The sequence below is a fragment of the Symphalangus syndactylus genome, chromosome 13 (assembly GCF_028878055.3).
Source record: "Symphalangus syndactylus isolate Jambi chromosome 13, NHGRI_mSymSyn1-v2.1_pri, whole genome shotgun sequence".
Classification (NCBI taxonomy): Eukaryota; Metazoa; Chordata; class Mammalia; order Primates; family Hylobatidae; genus Symphalangus; species Symphalangus syndactylus.
In genome coordinates, this window is record NC_072435.2 from 34223750 (window position 1) to 34237254 (window position 13505).

The following is a 13505-nucleotide window of genomic DNA, read 5'->3' on the forward strand; positions in this document are numbered from 1 at the left end:
CCAAGTAGCTGGGACCACAGGCGCGCCCGCCACCACACCCGGCTAATGTTTTTGTATTTTTAGTAGAGATGGGGTTTCACCATGTTAGCAAGGATGGTCTCGATCTCCTGAACTCATGATCTGCCCGCCTCAGCCTCCCAAAGTGCTGAGATTACAGGCATGAGCCACCGCGCCTGGCCTCAAATTATTATTTTTAATTTTTATTTTTTTCAGACAAGAATCTCACTCTATCACCCAGGCTGGAGTGCAGCAGTGCAATCACAGCGCACAGCTCACTCCAGCATTGAACTCCTGGTCTCAAGTAATGCTCCCACCTCAGCCTCCCAGAGTGCTGGGATTACAGGTGTGAGCCATGGGGCTTAGCCAGCAAAGGCTTTTTTGGGGGTTGGTCGGGGGCTGATGTACAACTGAATGCACAGGAAAGGCCTTTCTAAGAATAAAATAAACAGAAAAAGTCACCAAAGGGCTGGGCATGGTGGCCCAGGCCTGTAATCCCAGCACTTCGGGAGGCTGAGGCAGGTGGATCACCTGAGGTCAGGAGTTTGAAACCAGCCTGACCAACATGGTGAACCCTGTCTCTACTAAAAATGCAAAAATTAGCTGGGCGTGGTGGTGCACGCCTGTAATCTCAGCTGCTCGGGAGGCTGAAGCAGGAGAATCTCTTGAATCCAGGAGGCAGAGGCTGCAATGAGTCAAGATCACGCCACTGCACTCCAGCCTGGGTGACAGAGCAAGACTCCATCTCAAAAAAAACAAAAACAAAAACAAATAAAAACAACAACAAAAAAAAAAATGGAAGAAGATTGCAGCTCACAGAATAAGAAGTAATTTCCTTAATACTAAAAAGAGCTTCTATATATATTTTACCACGATAAAAGTAAAGAAGCTCTATAAACCAATAACAAAAAGCCTGTCGCCTGCAAAAAAAAAAAAAAAAAAAAAAAACAACGTTTCCAGGGAAAGACTAGAGGTCCACGTTTTAAAATGTTTTATTTTAAAGGCCAGACATGGTGGCTCATGGGAGGCTGAGGCGGGTGAATCACCTGAGGTCAGGAGTTCAAGACTAGCCTGGCCAAAATGGTAAAGCCCTGTCTCTACTAAAAATAGAAAAAATTAGCCAAGCATGGTGGCGGGCGCCCGTAATCCGAGCTACTTGGGAGGCTGAGGCAGAAGAATAGCTTGAACCTGGCAGGTCGAGGTTGCAGTAAACCGAGATCACACCATTGCATTCCAGCCTGGGTGACAGAGCAAGACTCCATCTCAAAAAAAAAAAAAAGTTTTATTTTAGAGACAGGGTCTTGCTCTGTTGCCCAGTTTAGAGGGCACTGGTGCAATCATAGCTCACTGCAACTGCAAACTCCTGACTCAAGTGATCCTCCTCCCTGAGCCTCCTGAGTAGCTGAGACTAGAGGCATGAGCCACCGCGCCTGGACAAGATCCACTTACAAACATGTATATAGAAAGACAGAACCAGGCCGGGCACGGTGGCTCATGCCTGTAATCCCAGCACTTTGGGAGGCCGAGGCGGGTGGATCACGAGGTCAGGAGATCGAGACCATCTTGGCTAACACAGTGAAACCCCGTCTCTACTAAAAAAAAAAAAAAATACAAAAAATTAGCTGGGCGTGGTGGCGGGCGCCTGTAGTCCCAGCTACTCGGGAGGCTGAGGCAGGAGAATGGCGTGAACCTGGGAGGTGGAGCTTGCAGTGAGCCGAGATTGCGCCACTGCTCTCCAGCCTGGACGAGAGTGCAAGACTCCGTCTCAAAAAAAAAAAAAAAAAAAAAAAGAAAGAAAGACAGAACCTATTTCCCAGGCTCATCTCAAACTCCTGACCTCAAGCTATCCTCTGGCCTTGACCTCGCAAAGTGCTGGGATTACAGGCATGAGCTACCATGCCTGACTCCGAGATCCGGTTTTTAAATGCAGAGAAGATGTTCAACCTCACTCAAAATAACAAAAATGCAGGCCAGGCGCGGTGGCTCATGCCTGTAATCCCAGCAGTTTGGAAGACCAAGGCGGGCAGATCACCTGAGGTCAGGAGTTCAAGACCATCTTGGCCAACATGGTGAAACCCCCGTCTCTACTAAAAATACAAAAATTATCCGGGCATGGTGGCAGGCGCCTGTAGTCCCAGCTACTCGGGAGGCTGAGGCAGGAGAGTCGCTTGAACCGGGGAGGCAGAAGTTGCAGTGAACCGAGATCACGCCGTTGCACCCCAGCCTGGGGGACAAGAGAGAGGCTTCGTCTCAAATAAATAAATCAATAAATAAAATAAAAAATAAAAATGCAAATGAGAACTACATACTTTTAAACCTCTCAGTTAGCAAAGATTAGAATGTTTGATAACATGTGGAGGATGAGTCCTTTTTGGAGAAATCTTTGGCAATAGTTTCCACGATACACCTGCTCACACCCTTTGACAAGTAATTCCACCTCTAGGAATTTACTGATGAGATCTATTCATGCTGGGTTGATATATGACCTCTACAGCAGGTTATTCATTTCATCGTTGCTTGGATCAAAAACAACCGCCTAGACCAGGCACAGTGGTTCAGGTCTGTAATCCCAGCATTTTGGGAGGCTGAGACGGACAGATCATCTGAGGTCAGGAGTTCAAGACCAGCCTGACCAACATGGCAAAACCCCGTCTCTACTAAAACCACAAAAATTAGCCAGGCGTGGTGGCAGGCACCTATGATCCCACCTACCAGGGAGGCTGAGGCAGGAGAATTCCTTGAACTGGGGAGGCAGAGGTTGCAGTGAGCCGAGATTATGCCACTGCACTCCAGCCTGGGCGACAAGAGCAAGACTCTGTCTCAAAAAATGAAACAAAACAACAACAACAAACAACAAAAAACGCCTAGTCCATCAATAGGAAACTGATAAGCAAAGTCTGGCTCAACCGTGGCATCCTATGTAGCCGCTAAAAAGAACAATATGGGGACAGGTGCACTGGCTCCCACCTGTAATCACAGCACTTTGGGAGGACAAAGTGGGAGGCTCACTTGAGGCCACAGGTTTGAGACCAGCCTGGGCAACACAGTGAGACCCTATCTCTACAAAAATTTTAAAAATTAGCTGGCCATAGTAGTGCACACCTGTAGTCCCAGCTGAAGGGGTGGCCTACCCCTCCACACCTTTGGTTGCTTCTCGTTAGGTGGGACGACAGACTTGAGAAAAGGAATAAGACACAGAGACCAAGTGTAGAGAAGGAAAAGCGGGGCCCAGGGGACCGGTGCTGTGCTTACAGAGGACCCACACCGGCACCGGCCTCTGAGTTCCCTTAGTATTTATTCATAATTATCTTTACCATCACCGGTGCTGTGCTTTGAGATGTGTATGCGAACATCTCCATAAACCTTTTAGCAGTATTGCTCCAGCAAGCCCCACCTTATTCCTAAAGGCGGTTTTCACAATTATCTTTACCATCACTGGTGCTGTGCTTTGAGATGTTCCATCGCCCAGGGATGGGCAGAAGACAAATGTTTTTCTTTTCTCTAGATTTAAGAGAATGGTGATGACCTTTAACCATAAGCAGCCTTTAGGTACTTGTTTAACAAAGCACATTCTGCACCGCCCAAAATCCTTTTAACCTTAAGTCACCACAGCACATGTCTCTTGCAAGGACAAGGTTGGGGGTAGGGTCACAGATTAACAGCATCTCAAATACAGAACTAAATGGAGTCTCTTATGTCTACTTCCTTCTATATAGACACAGTAACAGGCTGATCTCTCTTTCTTTTCCCCACACCAGCTACCCAGGAGGCTGAGGTGGGAGGATCACTTGAGCCCAGGAGGTCGAGGCTGCAGCGAGCTGTGATCACACCACTGCACTCTAGCCCGGGCAAAAGAATGAGACCCCATCTCTGAAAGAAAAGAAAAAGGAAAACAAAACAAAACAAAAAAAGAGCAAAGTGGTTCCCAAAGTATACATATATCAAAAGATCACACTGTACCTGGTAAGTATATACAATTAATATTTGTCAAATAAAAAAAGAACAAGATGGTGAGAACTGCTGAACTCTGGGAATGGATCAAAAACCTTTGACTTGAAAACTTGAAATAGGTAAATTGGATGGTATGAAAATTATATCTCTAAAGCTGTTACCAGGCAACACAAAGTAAAACACTCACTATCCCAAGAAAGAGAAAGGCAGGAAGGAGACCCCCATCTCTACAGAAGATAAATAAATACATAAATTAGCTAGGTGTAGTGGTGCGTGCCTGTAGTCCCAGCTATTCTAGAGGCTGAGGCAGGAGGATCACTTGAGCCCAGGAGTTGTGGAGGCTGCTGTGAGCTATGATTGTGCCACTGCCCTCCAGCCTGGGTGACAGAGGGAGATCCTGTCTCAAAAAAAGAAAGAGGCCAGGCACGGTGGCTCACGCCTGTAATCCCAGCACTTTGGGAGGCCTAGGCAGGTGAATCACAAGGTCAGGAGATGGAGACCATCCTGGCTAACACAGTGAAACTCCGTCTCTACTAAAAATACAAACAGTTAGCTGGGCGTGACTCGGGAGGCTGAGGCAGGAGAACGGCGTGAACCTGGGAGGCGGAGCTTGCAGTGAGCCAAGATCACGCCACTGCACTCCAGCCTGGCGACAGAGTGAGACTCCGTCTCAAAAAAAAAAAAGCAAGCAAGAAAGAGGGAGACAGAGAGGGAAGGAGGGAAGGAAGGAAGGAAGGAGAGAGAGAGAGAGAAAGGAAGAAAAAGAAAGAAAGAAAGAAGAAAGAAAGAAAAAGAAAGAAAGAAAGAAAGAAAGAAAGAAAGAAAGAAAGAAAGAACGAACAAACGAAAGAAAGAAAGAAAGAAAGAAAGAAAAAGAAAGAAAGAAAGAAAGAAAGAAAGGAAGAAAAGAGAGAGAGAAAAAATACTTGGGAATTCAGAGGGAAAGGTGGGGAGGGAGGTGAGGGATAAAAGACCACATATCAGCCAGGCGTGGTTGCTCATGCCTGTAATCCCAACACTTTGGGAGCCCGAGGCAGGCGGATCACCTGAGGTTGGGAGTTCAACACCAGCCTGACCAACATGGAGAAACCCCGTCTCTACTAAAACTACAAAAAAAATTAGCCGGGTGTGGTGGCGCTTGCCTGTAATCCCAGCTACTCAGGAGGATGAGGCAGGAGAATCGCTTGAGCCTAGGAGGCGGAAGTTGCAGTGAGCAGAGATGGCACCACTGTACTCCAGCCTGGGCAACAAGAGTGAAACCCTGTCTCAAAAAAAAAAAAAAAAAAAAAAAAAAAAACATATCGGGTACAGTGTATACTGCTCAGGTGACAGGTGCACCAAAGTCTCAGAAATCACCACTAATCAATTCTTTAGTGGTTATTTGGCCATGTAGCCAAAAACCACCTGTACCCCAAAACCTATTGAAATTGTTTTTAAAAAGGATATTTTGACACAAGGGAGAAAAAACCCAACTGCTTCCAGGGTTCCCCTAAGGTCCTCCCCATCAAGTCTAGGAGAGGGGATGGTGTCTTAAATAGGCGAGTGCTGGCATGGGGGCGCTTGTGGTAGCTGTGTGACCTTGGGCAAATCATCTCACCTCTTGGTGTCGTACTTGAGCGAGTTAGAGAAAACGCCACACTTTGAGGTGAATTAAGAGTCCGTTTATTTAGCTGGCGGCCAAGAGACAGCTAACGCTTAAAATTTTCTCGGCCTTGAAGAAGGAGCTAGATTTTCTTTTATACTTTGGTTTAGAAAGGGGAGGGGGTGTCTAGTTATAACAATTTTACAGAAGTAAAGTAGGCAAAAAAGTTAAGAGGATAAATGGTTATAGGAAAGTAAACAGTTCCAGGTGCAGGGGCTTTAAGACTATTATAAGGTGATAGACGCGGGGCTTTGGGCGTTATCAATCAGACGAATTCCTGGGAACTGCAGATATTGCTCGCCACAGTATCTTATCAATTAATTGCATTCTTGGATGTGCTGGGAGTTAGCTTGCACAAGTTAAGTCTTTGAGGAAGGGGCTGCTAGTAAAAGAGCCCAGATGGAGTCTGTCTGGCTCTCTTAGCTAAGGGAGAGTCAATTCAGGTGGAAACAAGGCTAGGTGATTAAAGGAAAGGGAGAGTCTAAAAACAGGGTCAGTAAAAACCAGGTTGGGCATTACACTGGTAGGGTGACCAAGCGTCATGGTTTGCTTGGGACTGTCCTGACAGCCCTAAAAATTCCATGTCACGCACATCCATGAGAAGAGACCGCCAAACAGGCTTTGTGTGAGCAATAAAGCTTTTTAATCACCTGGGTGCAGGCGGGCTGAGTCCAAAAAAGGAGTCAGCGAAGGAAGATAGGGGTGAGGCCATTTTACAGGATTTGGGTGGGTAGTGGAAAATCACAGTCAAAGGGGTTTGTTCTCTGGCAGGCAGGGGCGGAGGTCACAAGGTGCTCAGTGGGGGAGCTTCTGAGCCAGGAGAAGGAATTTCACAAGGTAATGTCATCAGTTAAGGCAGGAACCAGCCATTTTCACTTCTTTTGTGATTCTTCAGTTGCTTCAGGCCATCTAGATATACACATGCAGGCTTGGGCTCAGAGGCCTGACATTCCGTGTTCCAGGTGTTCCAGGAAATTCCTCAGTCCCCAGAACAAGGGATAGCTAGTCACAATGCCTCTGGCTCCAGGTTTGTTTTTGTGGTTTTGTCTTTTTTTTTTTTTTTTCTGAGACGGAGTCTCGCTTTGTCACCCAGGCTGGAGCGCAGTGGTGCGATCTCACTGCAACCTCCGCCTCCTGGGTTCAAGCGATTCTCCTGCCTCAGCCTCCTGGGTAGCTGGGATTACAGGCATGAGCCACTGTGCCCGGCCAAGGTTTTTCTTGTCTGCTGAATAGAGATAATGGCAGGCAAAGCTAGGTTAAAAGCTCCTCCTCCCAGTTCATCCACCTTGTGGCTGTGTGGCTTTGTGCAGCTTCCTGCACCACCCTGGGCTTATCTGTAAAATGGGATTTTTCTTTTTTTTTTTTTTTTCTTTGAGACAGGGTCTCGCTGTATTACCCAGGCTGGAGTGCAGTGGTGCTATCATGGCTCACTGCAGCCTCGACCTCCTGGACTCAAGTAATCCTCCTGCCTCAGCCTTCCAAGTAGCTAGGACTACAGGTACATGCCAGCTAGTTCTTAAAATTCGTTAGGCTGGGCATGGTGGCTCATGACTGTAATCCCAGAACTTTGGGAGGCTGAGGCGGGCAGATCACTTGAGGTCAGGAGTTTGAGACCAGCCTGGCCAACATGGTGAAACCCCATTTCTACTAAAAATACAAAAATTAGCCAGGCATGGTGGTGCACCCCTGTGATCCCAGCTGCTCCTGGGGCAGGAGAATCGCTTGAACCCAGGAGGCAGAGGTTGCACTCCAGCCTGGGTAACCAAGTGAGACTCCATCTCAAAAAAGAAAAAAAAAAAACCTCCTGGGCTCAAGCGATCTTCCCACCTCAGCCTCCCAAAGTGTTGGGATTACAAGGCTCCAGCCGTCACAGCTGGCCTAAAATGGGAAGCTTAAGTGCGCCTGCTTCACAGAGAGGGCTGGTCGTGTCCATCTTTTTACATCACTTTGCACAGGCCCTGGCACTGACCAGGTTGTCACTGCTCCAGGACAAGGTTTGCCACTGCCCTTTCCTCACCCAGGGTTCTAGGGCTGTGATTCGGCTCAACCACTAGGAACCTCAGGTGGGCGCAGGGCCTGGCTTGGCAGGAGCCATCATCAATGAGAACCGGTTAGCCTGCTTGCTGGACCCATGCTGGGTTGCCAAGTGCCCTGGGAAGCTGGGCAGGGGCCAGGGGGCAGGTGGGGGAGATCAGGTGCCAAGTACCTATTCTGGGCAGATAAGGATATTTAGGCATGGAGCAGGGGCGACCCTTGGAGAAAGGCGAGCAGAGGAGGTGGCCTTCACTGCCACCAGCCAGGCTCTAGCTTCCCCTCATCCCTGAATTCTGGTAATTTTACCTCTAAATCCCCCTGGAATCCCTCCCTCTCCTCCTGTCCATCACCCCTGAGCCAGGCCCCAGGTCCTCCCATCCAGCTGCCCACGGTGGAGTGACACCTTCCCCAGCCTCCCACTCTGTTCTTTCCTAATTTTAAGTCCAATTGTTGGCCAGCCTCATTGGCTCATGCCCATAATCCCTTGAGAGATCACTTGAGGTCATGAGTTCAAGACCAGCCTGTCCAACATGGTGAAACCCCGTCTCTACAAAAAATACAAAAATTAGCTGGGCGTGGTGGTGAACTCCTGTAATCCCAGCTACTCGGGAGGCCAACACAGGAGAATGACTTGAACCTGGGAGGCAGTGGTTGCAGTGAGCTGAGATCGCACCAGTGCACTCCAGCCTGGATGACAGAGTGAGACGCTATCTCAAAATAAATCAACAAGTCCATAGGTGCCTCTCCCTGGAGAGAACCCAGGAGGGCTTATTGTGGCTGGGCCAGCCCTGCTGTCCTCCCAGGAAACTTCCTCTCAGTATAGTTCCCCCACCCGCTCATTTCTCAGGGCTCAGATGTCACCTCTTCCAGGAAGCCTGCCTTGAACACCCACTGACTCTCAAGCTTGGGGTCCGGCCTGAGCTCCATGCTCAGGGATCAGGGTGGAAGGTGAGGACAGGCGAGAAGCTGCCCAACTGCAGAAGGTGCAGCCTGGGTCCCTTCCTGCCTGGCTGACCCTAGGTGTCTTCCTCCAGCTTCCCAACCTTTGCCCCATGTGGTAACTTCCACCTGAAATCTCTCCCCAGCCCTGGCCCTCCCAGGTCCTCTACTCCACTTCTCCGGAGTCCTGGGGCTTCTCCCCTGGGGCTTGGACTCCACCATTCCACCATGTGAACTGTATTATATTATCATTATTGTTTGTAGATACTGGGTCTCACTATGTTGCCCAGGCTGGTGTCTCTCTTTTTTTTTTAATTGAGACAGGATCTCGCTCTGTTGCCCAGGCTGGAGTTCAGTGGCATGATCATAGCTCACTGCAGCCTTGACTTCTGGGCTTAAGTGATCTTCCCACTTCAGCTTCCCACTTCAGCCTCCCGGGTAGCTGGGACTACAGGAGCGCACTGCCACACTTGGCTAATTTTTGTATTTTTGGTAGAGATGGGGCTCTTGCCATGTTACCAAGCCTTGTCTCAAACTCCTGCAAGCAATCTACTCACCTCAGGCTTCCAAAGTGCTGGGATTACAGGTGTGAGCCACCAAGCCCGGTCATATATTATTAATACAAACAAATGCCATGCTCTGAGCACCCTGGAGTGTGCGACGTGTGATATTCAATAACTCCCTAGTCACAACAACTGAGAAAAGTTGCTTTATTATCTTTCTCTTCCAGGTGTGCAAACAAGCTCTTGGAGGGAAAGACAGGAGAAAATAAACATGTGAATATGGTGGGGGTGGGGTAGAGCAGGCAATGGAGGAAGGAGGAGGGGACTGAGGGCTCAGGGAGAAGGATGTATGCTTTTGAAAAGGTAAAGAGGCTGGGGCACAGCGGCTCTTGCCTGTAATCCCAGCACCTTGGAAAGCAGAGGCTGAAGGATCACTTGAGCCTAAGCGTTCCAGACCAGCCTGGGCAACAGAGCAAGACCCCACCTCTACCAAAGTTGGTTTTTATTCTTATTTATTATTATTTTTTAATTGAGACAGAGTCTTGCTCTGTCACCCAGGCTGGAGTGCAGCAGCATGATTTTGACTCACTGCAACCTCCGCCTCCTGGGTTCAAGCGATTCTCCTGCCTCAGATCTCGAGTAGCTGGGACTACAGGTGCACAACACCATGCCCAGCTAACTTTGGTATTTTTAGTAGAGATGGGGTTTCGCCATGTTGACCAGGCTGGTCTCGAACTCCTGACCTCAGGTGATCCACCTGCCTCGGCCTCCCAAATTGCTGGGATTACAGGCATGAGCCACCACACCCTGCCTACCAAAGATTTTTTTATTTAAAACAAAAAAAAAATTAGCCAGGCATGGTAGCAGGCATCTATAGTCCTAGCTACTCTGGAGGCTGAGGTGAGAGGACTGCTTGAGCCCTGGAGTCCCAGGCTTCAATGAGCTAGGATCATGACATTCCATTCCAGCCTGGGCAACAGAGTAAGACTCCCATCTTTAATGAAATTTTTTTTGAGACAGGGTCTCACTCTGTTGCCCAGGCTGGAGTACAGTGGCACGATCTCCGCTCACTGCAACCTCTGCCTCCAGGGTTCATGCAGTTCTACTCCAGGCTAATTTTTGTGTTTTTAGTAGAGATGGGATTTCACCACGTTGGCCAGGCTGGTCTCGAACTCCTGACCTCAGGTGATCCACGCGCCTCAGCCTCCCAAAGTGCTGGGATTACAGGCATGAGCCACCGCACCCAGCCTCTAACAGATTTTTTTTTTTTTTAGAGAAAAGAGAAGGCCGGGCATGCTGGCTCACGCCTGTAATCCCAGCACTTTGGGAAGCCAAGGCTGGCGGATCACCAGGTCAGGAGTTTGAGACCAGTCTGGCCACCATAGTGAAACCCTCGTCTCTCCAAAAAAAAAATATATATATATATAATTAGCCGGGTGTGGTGGGCGCCTGTAATCCCAGCTACTCGGGAGGCTGAGGCAGGAGAATAGAATGAACCCAGGATGCAGAGGTTGCAGTGAGCCGAGATCGCGCCATTGCACTCCAGCCGGGGCCACAATGCAAGACTCTTGTCTCAAAAAAGAAAGAAGAAAGGAAGAAAGAAAAGAAAAGAGAAACAGTGTAGCAGAGGGAAGGCCAAGTGCAAACGCCAGGAGTCTGAACTTGGAGGGACAGGTTCTTCCACACTTGCAACAGAGGTCTCCTACCTCCCTGACCGCCCCGCACCCCCCCACCCCACGCGCCTCTGTCTGTGCGAGGAAATCAAATCTCAGCTTGCCTAGGGCCCTATGGCAGGGAGGCCCCAACTTCACCCCATGGGTCTTGGATCTGCTGAGCTGAGTCAGAGAAAGGTTTATTATCCCCATTTTACAGAGGCTTATTGTCCAAAGGTGAAGCCACTTGTCCAGGGTACATGCGGTGGGCCAGCGACTATGAAACCCCCTGGGGCTGTCCTCTGTTCAGGGATCGCCCAGGCTGCCGGCCCCTGCGCGCTGCTGAGACCGGGTCATTTTCGGTTCTACCAGGCAAGCGGGGGACCCAGCCCCCACTGCTGCTGCCCTCAGCCAAAACCAGGGCTGCGCCACAACCCACCCGGCCTATCTCCCATCTTATCTTCCCAGCTCTGTCGCCTGACCCCTGCACCCCACCAAATCGCAGCCTTTGCCGGGTACCCTCACCGCCTCGGTTGGCCCCCGCGTGCGCCTCGGGCGAACCCCTGGACTGGCCCTCCAACAGGGCCCCAGACTCGGGGTACCCAGGGTGGCCGCTGAGGCCTGGAAAAGTCTGGGCCTCCCCTGTGCACCACCTAACTATACGCCCCAGAGGCCCAGGGCGCCCCGGGAGTGTGAGGGTGTGGACAGATGAGCGGAGCCAGAGCATCTCGGGCAGAAGAGGGGACCCAGGAGGGGGCCAGGGAGACAGACAGAGAACAGGGGTGAAGCCGGGGCCGGACGGAGCGCGCAGCGGACAATGCTGGGTTCAAAGGGGAGAGATAAGGCGCAGGCTAGAAACGCTAGGCTGGACCCGGGCCAGGCGCGCCGCGGGGCAGAGATGGGCGGAGCAGGAACGGGGGCGGGAGCGAGAATGGGGGGCGGGAACGGGGGGCGGGGATGGGGTGCGGGTGAGGGGTCGGGGACCAGGGAGAGGCCTAGTTGCGCCGGGGGGGCAAGCGCCTAGAGCACCCGGCGCCCGCTCCAGGCCCGGGCCCTCCAAGTCCCCCGCCCCGAGCCAGGCCCCGCCTCTCCAGGGCCCCAGCCCAGCGCCAGGCCTCACCGTTCCGGGGCGCCTGCCCCGCCCAGGCCCCGCCCCTACGGCCCCGCCCCGGGCTCCCCCCGTCAAGCCTTTTTTCCCCTGCTGGGGGCCGAGGCCCGGCCGGGAGCAGAGTCCGGCTGCCTGGAGCGGGCGGCGCGTGTCTGCAGCTGCTCCGGATACCCCGTTAGGCGCGCAGTCCCCAGCCCCGCCGCCGGCCCTCGGTGCGCCCGGCCGCCTGCGCCCCCAGGTAAGCGAGCGCCCCGCGCCGCGAACACCACCCCGAACGCCACCCTCACTGCGGGCCCCGGCCCCGCCTCCGCGGCCATGGCGCGGCCATGGCCTGGCCCCCACTCGCAGCTGGGCTCCAGCCCCCAACACCCCGCCAGGGACTGTTCCCCTCGGGGCTCCCCATCTGGGCCGTCTCCCCGAGCTATCCGCGCTCCCCCACGAAGGCCGGGGCGCAGCGGGTGCCCGAGGACGCGGCTGCGAAACGGGCGGGAGCGAGTAGGGGCGATCCTGGCCTCGTGACGCGGGGGAATCCGGATGTGTGAGCCGGCGGAGCGCCCCGTGCCCCCGACGTGCCAGGGCTGGGGACGCAGCTGGGGCCCTGGTCTCGGAGCCCGCAGCCCGGCCGCGTAGACGGCTTCTGAGAACCGCTTAAACACGTCCTTCCAAGCCCGAGCTAACCCATCAGGCGGCCGGGGTGAGGTGGAGGTGCCCAGTGGGGGATAATGTCATTTGGCCTGGTTGGACCAGCCAGCGAGGGCTTTTTAGGCCCAGGAAACAGCAAGATTGTGTGGCAGGGCCCAGCCGGGAGTGTGTGCCAGCAGAAAAGAGGCCAGCGTGGCTGAAACGCGGAGAGGGAGGGTCTGAGGTGGAGAGAGGTTGGCCGGGGCCTGGGAAGCGGCGAGGAGAGTGTGGAACCCGTTCTCAGGGCGGTGGGGACCAGGGAGGCTTGGAACAGCAGGTGCATGGCGTGATCGGATTGTGTCTTAAGAACATCCCGTAGCCGCTGTGGGTAGGAGAGACGGAGATACTTGGAAGGGGGCTGCTGGCTTGACGTGGCTGGAAGGTGTGATAGGAAGTGGGTGAACTGAAAATTCGCTTTGGCAGAGGAGCATCGTCTAATTCTGCCTGTTTGCAAGTGGGGCGTGAGGGACCGATGTTTCTCCTGGGTAGTTAGGAGTATATAGGTTTTCATTGCTGGGATGGGAGACTTGAGGAGAAGCCGCTCTGGTGGACACAGGGAGGCGGGCAGCGGGAGAGGCTGTTGTGGTTTGTAAAACCTATGAGATGGGGGAATGCTCCCATCGACTCCAGTCTGAGCTCAGGCAAGGTCTCGGGCATCTGAGCGCAGAGGCCAGGGTGACCCCACTGGGGCGACCTGGGTCTGTTATATGGGGATAGGGTTCCTGGACTGTGGAATTGTCTTTGAAACCCTAGGCCTCCCCAGCCTCAAATGGGTCTGCCTTCCAGGAGCAGCTGCTGTGAATAAACACAGAAGTGGAGCTGGGGGGCTGATTAGAAGCCTCATTCAGTGCACCTGGGCCCCAGTAGGCCCAGCCAGGCGTGGAGGAAGAGGCATTGAGGACTTTCCTTACCTGTTTTTCCAGCTCACCCACTGCCAGCAGAGGTACTTTGAGCCTGGGGTGTGGGGGGTGGGGGCGGCCTTGGTCATTGAACTGGCC

General features: G+C 52.3%; 1 protein-coding gene across 4 annotated transcripts in view; it reads left to right on the forward strand.

The window, feature by feature from the left end:
- The first annotated feature begins 11871 nt into the window (after positions 1-11871).
- The window catches only part of CERS4 (ceramide synthase 4), a 53158-nt gene continuing 51524 nt past the window's right edge, over positions 11872-13505 (forward strand). For 2 of the 4 annotated variants that reach the window (XM_063615921.1, XM_055237517.2), the window contains exons 1-2: positions 11872-12064; positions 13294-13450. The gene's annotated coding sequence lies outside the window, so the exon portion shown is untranslated. The remainder of the gene's footprint in view (positions 12065-13293; positions 13451-13505) is intronic. The other 2 variants (XM_055237516.2, XM_055237518.2) reach the window with 2 other exon arrangements.